General features: G+C 48.2%; 1 protein-coding gene and 1 pseudogene across 1 annotated transcript in view; one reads left to right on the forward strand and one right to left on the reverse strand.

Moving 5' to 3' along the window:
• The window catches only part of Dpysl5 (dihydropyrimidinase-like 5), an 84,572-nt gene extending 66,228 nt beyond the window's left edge, over positions 1–18,344 (reverse strand). The window contains 1 exon segment of the mRNA NM_023023.1: positions 18,226–18,344. The gene's annotated coding sequence lies outside the window, so the exon portion shown is untranslated.
• LOC148005118 (uncharacterized) lies at positions 17,557–22,486 on the forward strand (annotated as a pseudogene).
• The last annotated feature ends 684 nt before the right edge of the window (positions 22,487–23,170 follow it).

A 23,170-nucleotide genomic window follows, 5' to 3' on the forward strand; every position in this document is an offset into this window, starting at 1 on the left:
GGCTAGGGCACAGTAGCACAAAACACAGGTGGTAGAAGTTTGTGCCAGGGCAAGCAAGTCTTCAGAAAGGTTATCTATTGCCTCTTGTACTCCTATTTAACTGTGAACTCGTATATCAAATGGCCTGTTGCAGTAGTTCTCAACCTGTGGGTCTCAACCTCCGGAAAACACGTATTTCTGATAGTCTTAGGATCCGAGACACCACTCAGTAGCAAAATTGCAGTTATGAAGTAGCAACAAAATACCTTATGGTTGGGGGGGTCACCATAACGTGAGGACCTGTGTTAAAGAACTGGGATGGTTGAGAACCTTGGCCTATTGGAAATGTCCACTGTGGAATCTTTCTGGACCCCTTAAGCATCATGCTCTGCCTCCACATGCTCTAGTTCCAGTGAAAGTCACCCTCACCCTGCCTGGCTCTGGGACCAAGCAACAGCAAGACCTCATCTTCAATGAAAGAATAAATGACAGAGCCATCTTGGTAAGCAGTAGCGAGTGGCCACCTCTCTCCATTGTGCTTCTTGAAACCCACACAAGTGGAATCTTCCTCCACAGCTGCAAACCTGTGAGCCAGGGAGCCAGCCTACCTGGATGCTGCCTTCCTTGAACAAATGAAGGAGGAGGTTAAGTAATAGAGTTCCAAGGCTCTTCCTAGTGTCTAAGCCTGAGAAGGAGAGCCATCTCACAGTGTTCCAGAGCCTTCCCTTCCAGACAAGGGCAGGTTATGAAGATGTGTTGAGTGTGAATGTGCTACATCAAATGAGATGAACGTGTTGTATCTTGAAAGCCAGTACAATGTTGGGTAGAGGTGTGGCTGTCTGCATGTGTAATTCACCCACACCAAACACCAGCACTTCCTCTCCTTCACTGTTACTGCTGGGAGAGATGTAGTGATGGTTAGACACTCCGATTCTTTCTTACCAATAAGTTTTCTCCCCCTTGACCTCCCAGAAGAGATGGCCAGTCTTCTTGGCGCCTGGTCCCTGGCAGCTGCTTTCTGACCCCAGGACATCCTGGACTGAGGCTAAGGACAAGTTTAGAATCCAGCACATGGAGAGTCCTGACTGGGACACCTTCTGCTAGACAAGTCCTGATTCTGCTGCAATTCTTGTCCTGACAGCCAGACCCCAGACCCCTAGTCATGTGCTGATTTCCTGGCCCTGGGTCTGGGTGTACATTTCCCCTAGTGTCTTATTTCCTGTGACGTGGCATGCACTGCCTGGTTGATGCCATTCCCTCCTGTGGGGAGGTGAAGTCTGCCTGTCTGTCTGGGGAACTTCTGTTGGTTCTCTTTCCTGATTCAGCGGCTTGCCTCCCTCCCTCCCTGCACCTAAGCAATCATCACGGCTTTCATCACCACTCTGATGACCCACCTGTTTTCATACTACGTGCTTGTCTGGGTTATCTACCAGATGTCCCCTTGTCCCCTTCCCAACACACCATCACAGGTGCTCTTCCCAGCTGTCCCCCTCCCACTGCAGGTGCTCTTCCCAGTTGTCCCCCTCCCATCACAGGTGCTCTTCCCAGCTGTCACTCCCCTCACAGGTGTTTTTCTCAGCTATTCCCCACTTCACAGGTGCTCTTCCCAGCTGTCCCCCTCCCATTACAGGTGCTCTTCCCAGCTGTCCCCCTCCCATCACAGGTGCTCTTCCCAGGAGTGAGATGCTGCTCTAGTGGCTGTCACCTGTTATCCCTTTACCCCACACCATCTATTCCAGGCCTGGCTTGTCCCAGTTGACTTTATTCTGTTGAGATAATCGAGTGATCAATTGCCATCCTGAAAGTTGACAGAATGAAATAGTTTCAAGATTAAAATATGTTCATCTCATTTACAAAACATTTTAAAAGAGATTTAACAGGATATATGTAAAATCTATACAATGAAAAGTTATAGTATTTGAACTTTAGATTCAAGAAAAATAAAAAGGAACACAACGTTTTGGGGATCATAAAGACTTTCTAGTGAGGAGTCAGTTCTCCTAGATCTACCCCATTGCAATAAAGTCCTAATGAGCTATTTGTAGGTGTTAATAAACTGACTGGGAAGGCATGCTGGTTTCAAGACTTACTATAAAGCTACAGAGCCAGGCAGTGTGGTACCAGTGTGAGAACCAACAAACATGGCAAGATACAGGAGAAAGCTGAGAAAAAGATCCTCCCATGGAGGGTTGGTTGTTCTGACAAAGATGCTGAGGTACTAAAGGACGTAAACACAATCCTAGCAAAAGGTGCATCAACCTGTCAAGAGATTATAAGCTGTGCTCTCCTGGGGTCTGCTCCACAAAACAAGGAAAATTCATGATTACAGAGCACCATTCTATACATCAACAAATCCACCTCCAAAAGGCAAGCAGTCAAACTAATAAATTCTGAAGAGCTTTCTGAAAAGCCACTTCAAGTAAAAACTCTAACTGTGGAACAGAATTATTCAAGCGTAAGGTAGATAGGCCTCCAAGAGAAAAAAGAAAAAGAAAAAAACCATAAAACATCCTCAAAACATAGGGAAGAAATATTCTAGGGGAATATTCTAGAGTGCACTTAAGATGGGAGATTGTTAAAGTTGACTACCCTAATCAATACCGTATCAAGTCTCTGTAGTCAGAACTAGGGGCTTCAGCATTTAACAAAAACAGGGATGGAGAACAGGGTGCTTGGCAATGCACTCTGACGGAAGAAATATTTCATGTCAGCGAGGAAAACGATGTATGCAACCAACAGAGGCATGACTGGCTATTTTTCGGGAAGGATATTAAATTCATCCCACCTTATAGTATACACATGGAGTCTGTGATCCATCTGGAACTTACCTGAAGGTAAAACACAAAACACTAAAAATACTAGAAGAAAATCATGAATCAACAGGCCCAACCAGGGAGCAGGGGACACTTTTTAACTGAATCTGGAATCCTAAGCCATCGAGGGCAGGGGAACCTTCTGATACTGTACCCTTTTTTTTTTTTAAACTTGATAAAGTAAAACATACTGTGACTGCTAGTGTTAACTGTCAATTTGACAGTCTAGAGCAGTGGTCTCAGCCTTCCTAATGCTGCGACCCTTTAATACAGTCCTCACACTGTGGAGACCCCAACTGTAAAAGTATTTCATTGCTGCTTCATAACTGCAATTTTACTACTGTTCTGAATCGTAATGTAAATATCGGATACGCAGGATTATCTGATATGGAGCTCCTATGGGGGCCAAGATCCACAGGTTAAGAACCACTGGTCTAGGGTCACCTGGGAAATGGGCCTGTGGCTCCACTTCCCTGGGAAGAGACCCTGGACTGTACAAATGGAGAAAGGAAACAGCCACACATAGTCATTGCTTGCTTCTGACTGCAGCTGGGATGCACCACCTGCTTTAGGGTCCAGCCACTTTGATATCCGACCTTGAACTGTGAGCTAAAACAGTTTCTCCCTTGCTCCTTTTGTAGCAGCCACAGGAAAGGAAACTGAGACAGTGCTACAGAAATGAAGTCACTAAATAAACGGTTTAAGTGGTCTGGGTAAACATGTGCTGTCCATGTGATAGCTCTGGGCTTTTGCTTACTGATTGGAACAGCAAGTGCAAATAAGAGAAAAGGTGGGAGACAGTACACAATGGAGCTGTGGTGGTCTGAATAGGCTTGGCCCATGGGAAGTGCTTCTATTAGGAGGTGTGGCCTTGTTGGAGTGGGTGTGGCCTTGTTGGGGTGGGTGTGGCCTTGTAGGAGGAAGTGGATCACTGTGGGGTGGGCTTTGAAGTCCTATGCTCAAGCTAAGCCCAGTGAGGAAGAGGCTCCTCATGGCTGCCTTCTGATCAAGATGTAGAACCTTTGGCTTTTCCACCACCATGTCTGTCTGTAGACTGGCATGCTTCCTACCATGATGATAATGGAGTGAACCTCTGAACCTGTAAGCCAGCCCCATTGAAATGTTTGCCTTTATAAGGGTTGCTTTGGTCATGGTGTCTCTTCACAGCAATGAAACCCTAAGACAGAAGTGAATCTCAATGTCCGTCCTCTGCAACAGTCAAGTGCATGGGGTGGAAGTAAAACTGAGGTGATTCCTAACGTTAGCAGGAGTTGAGAGTGTGGGCTCAGGATGAGGACAGTGCTGGTGGGGAAATGAAGTGTTGCACCTTTCTAGAAAAGTCAGGAAAGATCTCTCTCAAGATTTCTGAAAGGGGACTGCAGGGATGGCTCTGCAGTTAAGAGCACTGGCTGCTCTTCCAGAGGTCCTCAGTAATTCCCAGCAACCACTTGGCAGCTAACAACTGTCTGCAACTCCAGTTCCAGGGAACCTGAAACCCTCAAACAATAATGCACATAAAATAAAAATAATTCTTAAAAAAATATTTCCGAAAGACCCATGGCTAACCCTAACCCTAACCCAAACCCTAACCCTAACCCTAACCCTAACCTGCCCCTATAACTTTAAGCACAGAAACAAAGACATTGGAACCTAAAGAGACAGCGACAGACAGACATGGCCACAGCAAGGCTGCTGCTGGTCAAACTCAAACAACCGGAAGCAGATGGGATGCCCATCAGTAGGCCACAGTTAGGTAAACCGCGGTGGCCATCATCCCTTTGAATGTTATATATGTAAATAAGACCTCTACCAGACCAAGCAGTATCTCACTAAAACGGAAACCCATGGCAGGCACCTGTGACATCTGCACACAGATGCAAACTGTTCATTTTCACAAATGAACAACAAGGAAGAGTGTCCACCCCTATACCTCTATGCACATACATTGACACATACACGGAGTGAACAGGGACCAACACACCCAACTGGCTACTTCAGGGAGGGCCGGTCATGTTTGGTGGGTCATAACGAGAAGGTTCATTTTTTTTAAAGAAAGAATATTACCTAGTGCTGGAGAGTTAGCTCAGTTCCTGAGCTACACACACACACACGCACACACAGAACAAACCTCCAAAGTTAGAACGAACCCTGTGTGTGTGCGTTTGCACAGTGGGTGCATGAAAGGAGGTCATCATGCACTGCTGATGGTGCAGTGGGAGCTCACCAGCTTCCTGTTCTCTTCCTTTCTCATGATATTTTCTTACAACACGTTTGTTACATGATGACTAGGTGACCTACTCACCCTTTCCAGTCTTCTGATTTTGAGCTCGGGCCGTAGGTTTTATATGCCGTCATCCATAACATCCAAACATAGAAATGTGACCAAACATTTCTATAGGATGTTTACACATTCTCTGTATACTTTAGACATTCTCAGGCTGGCAAGATGGCTCAGTGGGAAAAGGGGCTTGCCGCCAAGGCTGACCTGAGTTCGATTCCTCAGATCCACAGGGCGGAAGAAGAGAGCCACCTACTGCAAACTGTCCTCTAACTTCCACAGGCACACAAACAGCCCTTTACCCTCACACACTAAACAAGAACATAACTACAAAATAAGTATTCTCTAGATCACTTAGAATCCCTTAATATAATTCTAACACCACCTAAGTACTTGGGAGAGTTACTAAATGATGGTGACGTGTGTATACATTGAATACAGACACGGTCTGCCGTTGGCTGAATCTCAGGATGTAGGGCTAATTACACTTAATTTCTAGTTCTCATAGCAATGCTGCATTGAACAAGGGACACGGTGTTCAGAAGGGTTAAGTGGCTTGCCCCACAGCACACACACGAATAATAAACATGGCCAGGCAAGATCTAAGTGTAAGGACACCCGTGGTGGCCTTTAATATTCTTGATGGCAGGCTTCAAATGGGTACTAAGAGGTCACCGCCTTCCAGAATCTCATGACTGCTAGCACTTCAGTCTATGGTGACTAGGGGGACAGGGGCTGTGTCATAGGCATCTCAGTGATAGTGTGGGTGCTAATACTTGCCTACCCACTTGGGTCCTTGTAAACAGACATTGACTACTACTTAGCTTTGAACACGAACACACACACACACACACACACACACACACACACACACACACACACACTACATTTTCCAGGCTCTGGACTTTATTTTCCATATAGGGATTTTCCTGTAGTCCATACCAAATTATAATGTGCTCTGATGACCGCAAAGTCAGCCTAAATGTAAAACAATACAAAATCATTACATCTTACCTTGGAACAAGACTCTATAGTCAGGGAGAAGCCACATGTTTCATGCTATTCGCTAGCTATTTGGAGCACAAAAGACCTAACAAAGGTTCCCAAGGGAAAGAGAAATATGTGACATTACTTTAATACAAGTCCACAGGAAATAAACATTGCATGTATGTACAGGATTTTCTTAAACATACACAGACACTAAAATAAAGAAATTTTCTGAATTTGTCTACACATCGTCATTGGGTTTAATTCAGAGGAAAAGCAGGGTGCTGAAGGCAGTGTAGACTCAGGGCAGTGGCTGGGCATGTATAAATTAAGGTAGATGAAGCCTAGAGCTGCTCACGTCCCCACCTCTCGAGCCCACTCTTCATGCCTACCAGCCTTGGACTCTGGAAAGCAGACAGATGCCAGTAAGGAAGAGCCAAGGGAAAAAAAAGAGACAGTGTAATGGCCGTGGTCTCAACTGCCTCTAACCACTCTGGTTGTCTGCCTCCTTCTCTCTGCTGCCCAAGTCTTTCCCAGTCAAGCCAATCCCACCACTTTCTCAGACCTGTGGGCACCTCACTCCTATCCCTTTGGCTGGAGCCCTTTCTCTTCTAAACTCATTCCAACACCAGGTCAGTGAAGCCATAGGTCAGATCCCTGAAGGCAAGAAAGTTCTCTTGGTGGCAGCCCTATAGCTACGCCATGCACTGCCAGCTGCAGTCTCTACACAGAAGGAAGTTGAGCATCCTCCAGCGGCGGCCTCCACATCTGCCTCCACATTTGTTATGGTTCGGGCATGAAGTGTTCTCTGCAAGAGGCTCGCTTGGTGAAGGCTTGGACCCCAGCAATGGTTTGCTCCATGGCGGGGCTTCGGAGACATGATTGTACATCAATGACCATCGATGCATGGGTTCATAATCTGATGGCATTATTGGGATGGGGTGGAGACTGGGAGGTGGGCCTTATTGTGGGAAGAGGGTCACTGAGAGCAGGCCTTCGATGGATGCTCTTATCCTGTCCTTCCCCTATGTTCTCTGTTGCTCTGCTGAGGTGAACAGCCTCCCCTGACGTGTGTCCCTGCTGCTGCGTATTCTGTCTTACCACAGGCCTAAAGGAAATGGAGCCAGCCCACCCCGAACCATCCGAAACCGTGAGCCAAAACAAACCCTTCCTCCTTAAAGCTGAGGTTCTTAGAGGTCAGTTATGGGTTCATCATCTACTTAATGAATTCAACTGTGGGATTTGTGCCTTCTTTGTACAAAACAAGGTCCAGATATATGTCCTAGGAGCTGCCCTTTCCAGAGTGTGGCACCAAATAACTCTGGGCTTCTCCTCCCCCTCTCTTGTTTGGCTAAAGCCTAGAGACTAACACATGACAGACATGCCCACCAGAGCTGAGCCACACTCCAGCCTTAGCATGCTTGGTGGGCAACTGTTTAACAGTATGCAATTTCTCAATTGTATTTAGACTATATTAGAGCAAAAGGAACAAAAGCGAGGGGTATGTACTGTGAGCAAGAGTACAGACATTACAGTACTGTTCAGGAACAAAAACATGGGACTTCAATGGCCACAAATGCCCAAGTACTATATAGTTCTATTTGTATAAAATGCCACAAATGGACAAATCACAGGGACAGAGATGACTGAATGTTTGCCAGGGGACACAGGGACAGAGAAGCGATGCATTGTGACTTCTGTTGGGCCTAGGGTTTCTTCTTGAGCAATTGAGGATGTGGTGGTGTTTGTGCCAGTCTGTGTACACACTGAAGCCCATGGGATTGCACTCGGGCCAGCTTTATGGTATTCATATCACGTCTCCATCAAGAGAATAAGAAAGGCTTTCAGTGTGCTGTTGTGCCAGGGCAGGCCCTGCCTCCCAGGCTTTGGGCCTTTCCTTGACTGCTTAGGGCAAACTTTACACAGTAACAGGAAAGTATGGGAGCTCCAGGCTGGCGTAGGCAAGCCAAGAAAATAGGTTCTCCGGCCGGGATGTACCTCAGTGGTAGAGTGAAGAGTAGAAGGTCGGGGGAGATCAAGAGGCATCAAGACGGAGGACTGGAATTAGTGTCAAGACTGTCCACACAGTCAGTAGGCTGAACCAGCACCAGAGTGAAGGGGGCACAGTGCTCAGAACCTGAGATCTTTCCTGGGGTTAATCCAGAGCCCATAGCAGTGGCAAAGGCACTGAGGTGCATGGATGTGACAGCTGAGTTGGCACTGAAACACACAATAAGCTGCTCGCGGCCTGGGGTAAACAGAAAGGGCCTTCTTCATCTGTGTAGTATGTGGGAAATGGCCAGGCTCCCAGATGGGTTCTGTGGAAGATGCTTGTGGAGGTGACGAGTAGGGAGGAGAGACATATCCGCCCTGGGTAGAGAGAAACATCAACGTCCACGGGCCAGATGCCACAGGGGCTTTCACAAAAGGAGGACTCAGGACACATCAAGTTCACACAAACACAGCACAGGGAGAGCAACACAGGACTGACTGGAACGCCTCCTGGGAGGGTTTGCACAGTGGAGATCTGGCCATACCACTAAACATCTAATAAATCCTTTCCGCAGCTTCACCCCAACCCTCTGTCATTACTCCCCTCCATCTTTACACATCTCAAAGCCCTCAATTTAGCACCTAGACAATACCATTGTTCCACTTGCTGAACACTTACGAAGCCGCTCTGGCTCTGAGTACCTCATGCCATTAGCCCCTCAACAAACCTATGAAGATGATGTTAATGATCCCTTAGTTCAGAAAGAAACAGGCTCAGGGGAATGAATCGGCATGCTCATCTCTCTTCCCCATGGGCTAGCACCATCCTAGGGATCAGCGCCTGTCATAGGCACTCGGCAGTCCTGAGAGAGGACGCTCAAGTCCATCTCACACACAGAGCCAAGGTCTTATTGAGCTGCCTGGTTCCGAAGCTCACGAGGCTGTGCCAGCATTCACTCGGGCTCCCGACCATGGCACTGTGTTCACTGTGAGTGTAACTAAAGCCCCCAAGTTGTCTCATCTCTCCACAACGTGGAGATCCTTTCTCTCACAGTGGCCAATTCTAGGCACTATCTGCCAGCAGGAGATAGTATCATTAGATAGAACTTATTGATTAAAATCAGCTTCTACTTTGCCTGCCAAATCTTTTCTTAAGACTTATTTTGTTTCATGTATGAGTACACTGTAGCTGTCTTCAGACACACCATAGGAGGAATTGGATCCCATTACAGATGGTTGTGAGCCATGTGGTTGCTGGGAATTGAACTCAGGACCTCTGGAAGAGCAGTCAGTGCTCTTAATTGCTGAGACATCTCTCGAGCCCACCTTCCAAATTCTTATGGCAGGTCCTGACTGATTACCTCAAATGAGTTCTTAAAATTGTATTATTTATCTTTATATGGATATGTATATGGATGTGTTCCCTGCATGTTTATCTGTGTACTACATGTATGTAGTGCCTGTGAAGGCCAGAAGAAAGCATAGATCTCCTAGAACTGGAGTTAGAGACGGGTGTGGGCTGCCATGTGGGTCTATGAATTGAACTTCGGTCCCCTGGTAGAGCGACAAGTGCTCTTAACCACTGAGCCATCTCTCTAACTCCACCTCAGACAATTTTATGTAAACTTTCTCTCAGACTCTTTAATGGCCAACTTGCCGATTAGGTTGACCAGGACACATTCTCTGGGGAGATGGCTCAGTGTTAGAGCTGGTTCGCACCCTTCAGCATTAGAGATTCGAAAGGACAAATCTCTAATCAGATCCATGGATTCAAGTCAAGAATCTAACAAGAACTTATAGCTTCTCTTTTTTAAGAATCATTGCTAGACCCAGTGGCACGCACCTTTAATCCCAACACTTGGGAGGCAGAGGCAGGTGAAGCTCTGAGTTCAAGGCCAGCCTGGTCTACACAGAGAGTTCCAGACCAGCCAGGGCTACATAGTAATGCCTTACTTTAAAATAAAAACAGAAAGAAAACCCCTCTCAGTTACTATGGATGAAACTATACTCCCCCTGCACGCGTGCGCGCACGCGCGCGCACGCGCGCACACACACACACACATATGAGAGAGAGAGACAGAGAGAGAGACAGAGAGAGAGAGAGACAGAGAGACATACCCCACAATTTTAAAAGTTGGTTTTTTTTTTTTTTTAAAGTCAGGACTGCCTGATTACCTTGGAAGAACGGTTAGTTACTGGATGCAGGCACAAGGGGGGGGGGGGGGATGTTGAATATTTGGTCATGTGCTCCTTTGAAGACAATTATCTGCTTATCCTGCAAAGAAGTAATCAAACTATACATTTAAGTGCTTTTTCTGAGCATTAGGTTTCACTAAAAAGTAGTGTGTGTGTTTGTGTGTATGTGTGCATATGTGTGTGTTTGGGTTCGTGTGTGTGTGTGTGTGTGCCTGGAAGTGCAGCTCAGTGGTAGAGCGCTTGCCTAGTATGCACAGCCCCTGGGCTCAATCAAAATATCTACAAACAGGGGTTGGGGATTTGGCTCAGTGGTAGAGCGCTTGCCTAGCAAGCACAAGGCCCTGGGTTCGGTTCCCAGCTGAAAAAAAAATCTACAAACATAAGCAAGCATACATATGTATTTTTTCTTCTTTGATATTTATTGAGGGGCACATGCTTGACAAGGAATGACCACGTGAGTCCCAGAGATTGAAATTAGGTCCTTCAGCTTGGCAGCAAGTGCCTTGACCTATAGGCCATCTCAACGGACCACAAACTATTTTGTGGGGAGTACTAGGACTCGAACCAGAGCCTTGTGTACTCTACCGTTGAGCTATAATCCCAGCCCTGACTGATGTATTTTAAATGTGCCCTTAGCCACTCTACCTATTTCTCCCAAGTCACCATTTATGCATATGCTTTGCCACTTGGGAGCTCGGCAAACTTAAGCCAGTCCAAGTAACTTCACCAAGATGGGGAGGATCCTGCACGTGCTAGAAATAAGTTATTTGATTTTAAAATCCGAGGTGGCATTTGGGTTGTCAACCCTCGAGGATGGAAATCTGAATTAGTAAAAAGAGAAAGGAGGGCAGCGTCTGAATCAACAGCGGGCCTTGCTCTGCAGAAGGACAAAGGGAAACACATGACCAGACAAAGGGGGAGAATAAAGAACCCAGGCTTGAGAAATTCCTGCAAGTCTTGGCGGATCTGAAATCAACAAAGGGACAGACTGGAAACGGACCCTGGTGGGACACAAAGGTGGTGTGATTGAGTGCTGGGTACTGCCAATATGTGGGATACACACAACACACAGACACACACAGACACACACACACACACACACACAGATCCATATACATACATACAGAGATGCATACACACACACACACACACACACACACACGCACAGATCCATACACAGAGAGAGACACATACACACAGAGAGATGCGCGCGCGCGCGCGCGCGCACACACACACACACACACACACACACACACACACAGATCCATACACAGAGAGAGACACACAGAGAGATGCATACACACATATACACAGAGATACATACAGAGATGTGCATACACACACACACACACACACACAGAAAGATACATACACACACAAACACACACACACAGTTGAGGCAGTGGCAGCCCTGGAACACTGTGCCAAAGCAATGACACTGGACAGATGTCAGGGGGCGGGAAGTGACAAAGCCCAATTCAGAATGCAGAATGCTCTCTTCTCCTCCCTGAGAGAAACTGGCCATTCACAAAACCTTAACTTCATTTAGCTCAAATGATTGCAAATTTAAACAAAGAGCCAGAGGTCTCAGTGGCTGGAAAGATTCCAAGAAACATTGCCTAAATCGGTCAGCCAGTTGCTCATCAGTGTTAGCTGAGCAGTGCTTAACTCTGACCAGTACTTTGCGCTGAAGATACACGGATGAGAAAAGGGGAACAAACTCCACTCTAAACATGGTGAAGTGCAGTTCTGAGCACTCTCAGGGCCTGCCATTCAATTAACTATGTTTATCTAGGTTTTCTTTAAAAATCTATTTTATTTATGTGTGTGTACATTTGGATGTTCCTGGAGGCCAAGCCAGGGCATTCGATTCCCTGAAGCTGGAGTTGGTATGTAGTTGTACGTGGCCCAGTGTGGGTGCTGAGACCCGGTCCTGCCCTCTGCAAGAGCCATGAGTAATTTTAATCACCAGCTATCCCTGTAGGCTCTATTGTTTTTGAGACAAGCTCTCATGTAGCTGAGGCTAGCCCTGAATTGGACACACCACTTACTCCTGATTCTTCTAGCGACCAAGTGCTGAGATTACGGGTCTTGTCACAGTACCTGTGAGAATTCTTAGTTTAATATAAACCGTATACCCAGAGGGTCAGATTTGTGCCATCACAGTTAGGTCCCATGTCCAAGAATTGAGTTCATCACCTAAGTTGCCCAGAACAGATGCCGAGGATGCAGTTAACATCTGCCGTTCGCTGGCTGTACGCAAAGGAGACGTTACCCAATAACTTGAACAACAACACTCATCTAACCAGGTGAATAAAGAAAAAACCAGGCTGACGTCCCCGAGGAAAAACAAGAAGCAACTTTAGCTTATGACTGAACTGCTGGCTCCAGCCTATATTCCTAACCCACCAGGCCACCCTGCAAATGACCGATGTTGACAACTCACAAGCCACCTGATTACACAAGTTTTAAACAGACTCCTGAGGTTTGAGCAAAGACGGCCACTTCCCTCTCTGGGTGAGCGATCCTTTTCTGTTTTTGTGGCCTCACTGTAAGCTGGGGATAATCAAAGAATCTACTGCTGTATGGAGAAAATGCTTTGAACATGTTTGGGACGTTAACAGTTCTGTGAGATCTGTATTTCTTTATGTGGTGTGTGCCTGTGCGTGTGTGTACATGTTTGTGTGATGTGAACACATGTACTTTGGGTAAATATGCATGAGTGTGTGTACATGTTTGTGTGATGTGAACACATATTCTTTGGGTGGATACGCATGTGTGTGGGGTTCAGTGCCAAGTACCTTCCTCAATGGCTTTCTACCTTATTTTCTGAGACAGAGTTCTACTGAACCTGGAGCTCACCGATTGAGGCTTGGTGGCCAGTGAGTCAGGAGTCAACCTGTCTCCGCCTCCCCAGGTTACCAACTACATCCAGCTTTTACATGGATCCAAAATAAGGTCTTCATGCCTGCCCAGCAAGCACTTTACCAACCGAGCCATCTCCCTGGCCACAGGATCTTAGCCTCCAGTGTTCTACCATTAACTAGGCACAACCAGTCATCCCACCTCCCACACAGACTTAGCCTGAGGACATCGGCCCTCACCAAAGCCAGGCTTCAGGTACTCGATTGCCCACTTCGGATGGTATGTATGAGACAGCAGGCTAACCCCATATATAAGCTCCATTTGGGTTCACCAAACCTGGGATCAGTGCACTTCTGGAACATTCCTGAACTCTCCAAGTTCTCAGCTGCTCAAAGCAGCTGCGTGTTACAGACATACTATTCCTACTATTTGCAAGGGTGGAGCTTCAGAAAGGAGTCCTAACCACAATCTGTGATCCCACTAGTGAAACGAGCCTGTTCTAAGGAGTCAGACCAAATAGGGGTTCAAATGCTGCCTTGTGGGCACAGATTATGGGGGAGAGCATTACAGTGATGGCAGTGACATCATTTTTGTAGGCTACGTATTCCGTGCCAGACACTGCCTTCCGGTCTACACACCCACTAAATCCCCTCATCCTCTGGTAAACACTGTACACCCATCTACACTTAAAGTATCTGAAAGACACCTAAGGTGACAGGTAGGAAGCAGCTAGGGTCTGTTCTCTCCACCATGACACTATCGCTGAGCCTGGATTATAAGAACAGGCCTCTGTGAAAGGAGTTAAAAAAACAAACTACTGCCAGATCTTCAGGCCCTAGTGCTGCTAAGGGTCGGCCAACTTATTTCAAATAAACAAGCTTCAAGGACCGAGAAGGAACGGATTCTAAACATACCTTCCTGAATTTGTTTCACTAAATCGACAGCAGCTTTCATACATACACACACAGCAAATTCATAAAATTCATGCCTTAGCATTTCAACCTTTGCCTTCCTGTAAAACCTTTCGAAGCAATCTTAATGAATTCTTATTTGCTCACTAGCAGTGCAGTAAATCAAATATCCGCTCTCTTAAAAAAAATAATGAGACTCCAGTATTCTTATTCTCATTCATTCTCCCTCTCCCTCTCTCTCTCTCTCTCTCTCTCTCTCTCTCTCTCTCTCTCTCTCTCTCTCTCTCTCTCCCCTGGCATTAACTTCTTTTTGACAGTATCTCACACTGACAGGGTGTGCTCTGGATGATTTCCCTGGATCTCCACACTCACTATTTTCTGAAACAGTGGTTTACAGAGAAAGAGAAAAGGTACCAGATCCTATCAGAACCTTGGAGGTTATCTTTATATGAAAAACAGAGTCTGGGCCTCCAATCATCAATCAGTCTCACTTCCTACTTGCCGTCCTCTACAGCTTTTCTAAGAGCTTCTTCAATATCCCTGAGAACAGTTTGCCTTCGACTCAGGGACTTGCCCATGGCTCAGAGGCTTTAAATGCTGATGAGAGGAGCTGGGGACAGGGCAAACTGAGGAGGCAGGAGGGTAGGCAGAGGTGAACGGAACCCACATGAAGGCTACTCCAGGTTTCCAAACCTAATTTTGGCCAGCTGTGTAAATCCGTGAAACCAGAAGCACGCAGCCCGTGGGGATCAAGCAACTACACAGACCAATGCCGGAGTCACCTAGAGGCCATGCTAAAAACCCCCTGGGGTTCCTAGGCCAGGTACAAAATTGGGTAATTAGCTGAGGTCTCTGGGTTTGTGAAAATGAGAATTAAGAATGGCACCCGAGGAGGCCTTTTCTGGGGTCACTACACACATGCCTCTGTTCTTCCTGGGTTCTATTTTCTGGGGTTTTCATAGGAGCAGCTGAGAGATGGGGGTGCTGCTTTCTTTCACTCTTTCTTGTAGAAGCCAGCTGAACACACTGACACCCCTCATCCACTGACTCCTCCTCCCTGAGGACTGTGCTGCATGTTCTCAGAGCACTTCCAGAGGATCAAAACCTTCTTGAAAAATCCACAGGATGGGCCAATATGGTGACGTGGGCTTATAATTTTTGACACTAGAGAGCCTGAGGAAGAACTGCTGCAAGTTTGAAGCCAGTTTCAACTAAACTGCCTCAGACGCCCAAACGTACCTCAGCCGAGAGGTACTTACTGACACACTTCTTTAATCCCAGCTCTCTGGAGGCAGAGGCAGGTGGATCTCTGTGAGTTTGCGGCCAGCCTGGTCTACAGGGTGAATTTCAGGACAGCCAGGACAACACAGAAAAGCACTGTCTCAAAACAAACAAACAAACCAAAACCAAACAAACCCAAACTTCATAGCTTTATTACCCAATCCTTTTGGGAAAAGGAAAAGGAAAAGAAGAAGAGGAGGAGGAGGAGGAAGAAGAAAGTGAGGAGGAGGAAGAAAGTATTTCTTTCCCAAGAAAAGCTCTACATTGTCAGATTTGTGGTTTTGCAATGTTGGAATTCTAGTTTTCATATACCTAGATGAACCTATTCAGGCAGAAATACATGGGGATATATACAGACATGCATGTCTGTGTGTTTTGTTTAAGGTTTGGTAAGACTGTAGTTAAACACATCTCTGAGCAGCATTGCAGCTGGTCTTTGGAGACTAGTTTTGTAAGTTCCAAGGAGCACCTTCTCAAATCACCACCTTTTAAAACCAATAATCTCTCAATTACCCATTTCAAGTCAGGTCCTTAAAGAAGCGGTCCTCAGGCAGATGACCCACCTCCCCGCCCCACCCCCACCCCCACCCCCACCCCCACCCCCTGCAATGCCCAGCAGTCATACAATACTTTAATGCAATCAGCTCATCAGTTAACTTGACTGCAAACCTAAATAATGTCAGTTCTCTATTTTGACATTTAGTCTTTCACTTCTGCCGTAAAAAATCACGTCTGATTTGCTTATCTTTTGCAAATCATCGATAATCGATCTTTATTGCCAAGATTCACCTCTAATCTATCAGTCACACAATCAATTATTGCCAAAAAAAATAAAAATAAAAAAAACAAAACAAGAATTAACTGCTTTTTGCTGTTCGCTTGTCGGGGCGCTGCAGCTGAAATGCAAGGTGCTTAGACACTCAGTAACAGAGAGGGCGTTTAGACTGGGTATTTACTCTGCTCATCAGCTTTCTTATGGGCAAGCAGCCACCACCCAAATCATAATTAGTCCACTTTAGGCCAGCAGATGAGATGAATGAAGGCAAAGGATGCCCCTCTGCTTGGGTGTGGTCACCGGCAAACGGAAGCTCTGAATCCCTGGTTGCAAGTTCTAAAACCAAGAGCCGCACCCTTGCCGAGTAATCAGGACCACTAAAGCTTCTCCACAATTTACCCCAAACCTCACCAGCCCCGAGGGCTCATTCAAGAAGCATAGCAGTTACTAGACTTGGGCTCAGGCGGTCTAGGCAGACAAAGCCTGCTTTGCACCGCGGCGACCTTCGGCCTCTGGGACTTGCATCCTGTCGTGCTGCTCCGCGCTACTATCTAAACTCGTCCACTGCGTGCGGAGGACAAGAGGCGCTGCAGCCTGCGACACCAGAGGCTGGGGGAGGCGGCTGTCCCCGGGCTCCACAGCCTGGGGGAAACATGGGACTCCCACTCGGAATTCCCAGGGGTGCCAAGTGCCCTAAGGCAAATCCCAAAAACAGCACGTGCTCTGAGGTTTCTCGGCGAGCGTTTTTTGCACCAGTACACCTCACACTTGAATTCTGGGGCGGGGGTGGGAGGGTTGCTTCGACGGCGGGCAGACAGTACCATGCAGGCTATTGTTCTCAGGGTCTCAGGGGCAGGAGACACCCCCCCCCCCCCAATCCGCCTCCCGGGCAGCATCTGCCGCTGGGCAAAGCCTTTCAGCTCCGCGCGAACAGGGCGTGCCGGGGGGCGCTGCGGATTATCATAAAATCCTAAACGAGTCCCCTTCGGTTGTTCTAAGCTTAGAAACAAAGCTCCTAGACGAGCCAGCCCAGCCCTGTCGGGGACCCGCCACCCGAGCTCCCTGGCCCAATCCAAGGACCACGCCCAGTCAGAGTCTTAGGCCGAACAGCGACTGGCCTAGAGCTGGAGTCTTTCAGGCGAAGATTCGCCCCTCCTGCCCTACCCGCTTCATGAGGAGGACCCCTCCCCATGTCTGTCTACTCTCCTCAAACCCCAGAGGTCTCCACCCTCCCTTCATCTCCCCTCCCCTCTTCATTCTTCAGAGCAGCCTCGCCTCGGCGCCACCTGCGCGAAGCTTCAGACCCGCCTCCCACCCAATTCTCAATCCTTCTCAAACCACGGACAGCCTCCTCCCCTAGATTCGATCACCCGTCCCCACCCATCTCCCGGTTTCGGCTCAAATCCAGGCCTCTACCCCGGTTTGTCCCAGCCAGCTACCCAGGCCCGGGGCGTCGATGTCCCTCACTCGCCGAGATCGATGCTGCGTGGCAGACTTGGCGACAGGGCTCCAGCGGAGAGACCTAGCGCCGCGCCGCTAGGGGCTGGGCAGATGCAAGAGGCCTTTGTGGTTTCAGCAGGTGCCTCAAGGGCCTCCGCTCTGCTTAGGGACAGAGGATACAGATGGTCGGGCTTTGGACCACGTTAGGCAGATATCAAGCCCGAGGCGAAAGAAAGCAAGGACAGTAAATCTAGGCAGTGGGTGGGAACCAGGGACAGCGGCGATCCAGGGACGTAGAAGAGGGCAGGTCCGGCCACCAGAGAAACTGCCCCTCACACATTCCCACCTTTTAGCCATTTACTGCACGTCGATCAGCTACGGCGGCGCGACTACTGGGTGCTAGGCGTGAACCCCTTCAACTTGGTCGCCTCCTTACTCTAGTTATTTGGAAATCTCCCCAGCACACACTAAACGCCTTAGGCGTCGCAAGGCGCCAAGCCCAGCCCCGTGGGCGTACAAAGACCCTGACTTGGCGCCCCACCTTAGTCCGGATCTCCCCGAATCCTAAACATCTCTTTCAGCAGCTGGGGGAGCCTAGGCGCATCCCAATTCCCTCCCTTTTGTGCGCCTCAGGAAGAAACTGAAAGAGGGGTGGATGCTTCAGCCTGGGAAGATCAAGCCCACCACCCTCCCCTCGCCATCACCCACTCCTCCAGGATGCTGCGATTGTGCGGGTCCGTCGGTCGGTCTCTGGGTCTCGCCGCGGCGCGGTAGCTGCGGGTGCACGGGGCGGGAGCCGCTGCTAGCGCGCTCTCTCGGTGGCTGCCTTGCGCGCCCGGAGCTGGAGTCCCGAGTGGCGAGCGGGGGTGGGGACGCGGGGTGGGGGCTGGGAGCCGCCTGGGCCAATCACCGATCCGAGGGCTCCGCCCCAGTGCTCGCCACCTCGCGCTAGCAGGTTAGGCGGAGGCGGGACCAGCAGCGCCCCGCATCCTCCGCGCGGCCGCCGCCTTTGGGACTACAAATCCCGACAGTCCTTGTTGCAGGCCCGGGGTCCAAGAAGGGACAGAGGGCATGGCCCCAGAACCTCGACAACCCCCAGCTCTCTAAGCGCCATTCTCAGCGTTCCTTTCTGGTCCCATGGTAACTAGCGACATTTCACAAAGGCCCGGCTCTGTGGCGGTATGGCTCGAGTCCCCTGGGAGGGTATGAGGCGGCTCCGGAGGACACATCGCATCCCCTCCCTCTGCAAGACCCCACCCGCAGGGGCTGAAACAATGCGGTGGCGGGGTCTCTCCGAGGCTGCGGGTCCCCACTTGCGCCATCGGGTTAACGACCTACCGAGTCTGAGACTGACGGGATTGCAGACTGTAAAGGGCGAGGGTGGTCAGTACAGGAAAACTGTTCTCATAGACCAAGGGGACGGGCACTCTGGGCGCCTCAGTTCCGCACCTGCCTTCCCTTGAGGTTTGGGAACCACTGTTTTGTCCAGCGCAGCGCTTGGACGTCTATATCCAGCCCAGATCCTATCCTATTTTTGACATCTCCTTTAAAAGCTAGTGAAACCTCTGGAAAGTGTGTGTGTGTGTGTGTGTGTGTGTGTGTGTGTGTGTGTGTGTGTGTGTTAAACTCAGTTCACATCAGCATCTCTCCATCTTTATTTCCTGGTTGCTGTTGTTTTGACTGTCTTGTTATGTAGCCTCTGCTAGCCTAGAACTTGCAGTGAACCTCCTGCCTCTGTCTCCCGAGTGGTGGGATTTCAGATGTACACCGCCGCGCCTGGTCCAGTTTCACCTTTTTTAGTACACACTTGACTTAACCACAAATAATCATGTAAATGGAGCCGGAGGACAGTCCTTTTTTCCTTAACTAATCTACGGCTCAAGCCTTTCCCTGAGACTAACACAGGTCAGTCTATCATTATTGTGACAGTTTAAGTACGGCTTCAGAATTTGCCTCTCCTCACTTGACGTCACCCCAACGGTGTTGCAAACCCCGTGTTGAAATGCAACATCAATACTGCCCCCTCCCCCACTACCCTGGATTCCTGGGGATCTCCAACTGCTGTTGAAGAAGCCAGTTCTTTTCAGGGCTTCCCTCAGCTCCGGGGGGTGGGGATGGGGTGTGAGTACCTTGGCTGCTTTCCTGAAGTGCTTTTCTCTAAGGCTATTTTCAAAGAAAATCGTGTTTTACAATCGTGTTTCGGGTGGAGGGAGCGGGATCCTCTGAATTTTAACCAAATGTACACCCAACTGCCCGTTAGAGGACCTCCAGTCTCCAAAGTGTGGGTCCCATTGGGCCATGTGCTCCGCGATCCATTCTGGATGCGTTTAGGGTCACACAGGCGTGCACCTAGGGGATGCAGGGTTACTCCATTTGGTCTCCAACTCTAAGAGGGGAAATTTTTTTCTGGTAGTGAGCAAGGAACTTAGGGCCATCTTCAAAACACCACTAATACTAGAGTGCTGTGTGTGTGTGTGTGTGTGTGTGTGTGTGAGAGAGAGAGAGAGAGAGAGAGAGAGAGAGAGAGAGAGAGATGCTTCAGTTTAAGGCCCTGTCTAGTCTTCCAGACTGTCGAGGGAAATTTTTGCAAAATGCATCGCGCTCCTCTGGAAGATGTAATGAAACACCTAGCTAGCTCTGAGCAACAAGGGCCTCTGATCATCAACTTTTGCCTAGGGCGGAGGGAGCCCTCTAGTGGCCGGAAGAGTTTTCTGCAGTTTTTAGTTGTGTTCTTGTTCGAATGTTTTTGCTTTCTCCAGCCTGCATACATTCGTCCGCTTGCTAGTTACATGCATCACTGATAAAAAATCCTACCAAAGCCCGAGGTTTCAGGCACCCTCAATACTTGATTTTTAGATTTCTTTTTAAATTTAGAACTTAGAATCTCCTATATCTGGTTTGGAATCCTTGTTCTTGTCATATGAGGTTTCTTGACATTGGCAAAGGAGCCCATCCTGAGCCTTCGCTTCTTCAAAAACCTCCCGCTAGCAGCATGCATTACATATCGAAATTCATATAAAAGTCAATGCCCGGGGTTGGGGATTTAGCTCAGTGGTAGAGCGCTTGCCTAGGAAGCGCAAGGCCCTGGGTTCGGTCCCCAGCTCCAAAAAAAAAAAAAGAAGCGGAAAAAAAAAAAAGTCAATGCCCACTGCCTAGCATATATAGTGCACACTCACAGGTGTAACTATTGTTAATTTATTCCAAGTTGTAGAACAATGGGAAGGCTATAACCAATATATGACACTGTAAGAATAGCCACAGAAGGGGTTGGGGATTTAGCTCATTGGTAGAGCGCTTGCCTAGCAAGCGCAAGGCCCTGGGTTCGGTCCCCAGCTCCGAAAAAAAGAAAAAAGAAAAAAAAATAGCCACAGAAGTCTATTTGGTGTGACTTGCTCTAAAGCTTGTTTACAAGGGCAGATAAAAGCAGAGGAAACCAGAAGAAGCGTGGAAGTCAAGACCTTCATGAATGGAGGTGGTGGAAAGAGAGGAGACTGGGCAGAGTTAGGGGCCAGACCCCGCAGATCCCAAGGCTACTGGGTGTAAAAAGTCCTCATACACTAGGTTTGAAATACCCTTAACAAACAAGAATAAGGAACCCATTGGGGGCTTTCTAGAACTCCGGCTATAAGCACGGTCAGTTAGATCATCTACAACATACCACTCGATCCTGACGGCTTTAGCCAGCAGGTAACCGTACTCATTCCTTACCAATTCATCTCACTCTGGGGTGCCCAGAAGGTCACCCTCACTGTTCCGAGGAGCAGAAGCAGAATTCTAAAGGCCATCTACTTGACACGAAACCAACCTTTCCTGCCTCTGCTTGCTGCTCCTGTTCCAGGAGGCCCCCTCTCCAGAGTAAATGGTAAATGACTCCTGGATGGCTTATTGACATCCACTGGCTCCAGACTCTCTCTCCCCTTCCATTTCAACAGTTCCTCCCCTGGTTCCTTCAGGGAAATGGATTCTCCAGGATACCTAGAAGCTCTGTGTTAAGTAAGATCCCTCTTCCTCTGAGGGGGGAGGGGCATGGTGGCATACAGCTTTAATCCCAGCACTGAGGAAGCAGAGGGAGGAGGATCTCTGTGAGTTCAAAGCCGGCCTGGTCTATAGCTTCAGGACAGCCAGCACTACACAGAAACACTGCCTCGGTTCTCACCTCCCGAGAAAGTTTCTTCAACAGCCTTCTCTTTTCATCTTCTTCTCTCCCCACATTTCTCGGCAACAACCCTATATGGACAACACCTTGAGCTCTATTTAGTCATTAAAATAACTGTGAGCGGAGAGTCAAACCTGTGTGTATCTAGGTCAGTGTCACAGAGCCAGAGCCAAAACAGGGACAAGAAAGCAGAAAAAATGGATACTGGGAGAGGAAGAACACGCACAGAAAGCATGAAAGAAATCTAAAGATTTGCAGGGATGGGGTTTCGGGAGTGTCAAGGGCTGAGCTCTTGCCTAGAATGTGTGAGGTCCTGCACTCAGTCACCAGTATAAACAAGCACACAGCAAACAAAGAGACAATCAGTTACAAACACAGGCGTAGTGGGACACCAGACCCAGGCCACACAGCCTGACACAGGATCCAGAGGGGGCTGGAGATGGGTGAAAACAGCAAACTTAGTTCTAGTATGACATCACTGTCTGAAATGCCGAGGAACACTCCAGAAATTAAAAGCCATTCCTCCTGGCCTTTGGCAAGATTTTCTTTATTGTATTTGTTTTTTAGTTTCAATCTTTTCCAATCAGACTGTTCACAGCCCGAATCCTAGAAGAAGCGTGGGGCGATTCTCGCTGCTCTGGTCCCGTATTTGAAATCCACTACTTTAAACTCGCATTTGCTTCACGCACACAGAGATTCTTAAAGCCAGAAGGAACCCAGAAATCACTGAGCCTCACTCTGCCAACATTACACAGGACAATGAAGCTTCGTTTAACAATCTTTTCTCCATCAACCAAGTTCACTTGCATATAGCAAGAATAATAGCGAGGGAGAGAGAGCAACTCCTACAGTCGCCTCAGAGAACAAGGGCGGAAGAGATCTTTAATCATCTTTGTATCCTGCACCTGTCACACCCCACAGCACACTGGCTCATTAATCACCCCTGCCCCACAAGTTGCTGAGAACATTAAAAAGAAGCCCACACTTTGCTCCTAAGTCAAGGTATTTGCAAATTTTTATTGTCTTTTTTAAGCGTGAAAGAATGTATTACTACCTGATTAGTTTAACACCCTACCGTGGTTAATCTTCACTGTCAATTGGAATGCATTCGGAGTCACTGGAAACACATCTGGGGAGCCCCTGAGAGAGTTTCCAGAAAGATTTAACTGAGGAGGGAAGACCTGTCTTGAATGCGGGTGGTGCCATTTCATGGGCCAGAAAAAGGCGAAAAAAACTTTTCAGGAATATATCTCTCTTTCCTGACTGTGAATGCACTGTGGATGCAGTGTAGACACAGTGTGGACACAGTGGATGTAGTTTGGATTCAGTGTGGACTCAGTGTGGATGCAGTGTGGACACAGTATGGACTCAGTGTGGATGCAGTGTGGACTCAGTGTGGATGCAGTGTGGACACAGTGTGGATGCAGTGTGAAGGCTGTATGAATGCAGTGTGGACACAGTGTGGACACAGTGTGGACACAGTGTGGATGCAGTGTG

The sequence above is a fragment of the Rattus norvegicus genome, chromosome 6 (assembly GCF_021556685.1).
Source record: "Rattus norvegicus strain SHRSP/BbbUtx chromosome 6, alternate assembly SHRSP_T2T, whole genome shotgun sequence".
Classification (NCBI taxonomy): domain Eukaryota; kingdom Metazoa; phylum Chordata; class Mammalia; order Rodentia; family Muridae; genus Rattus; species Rattus norvegicus.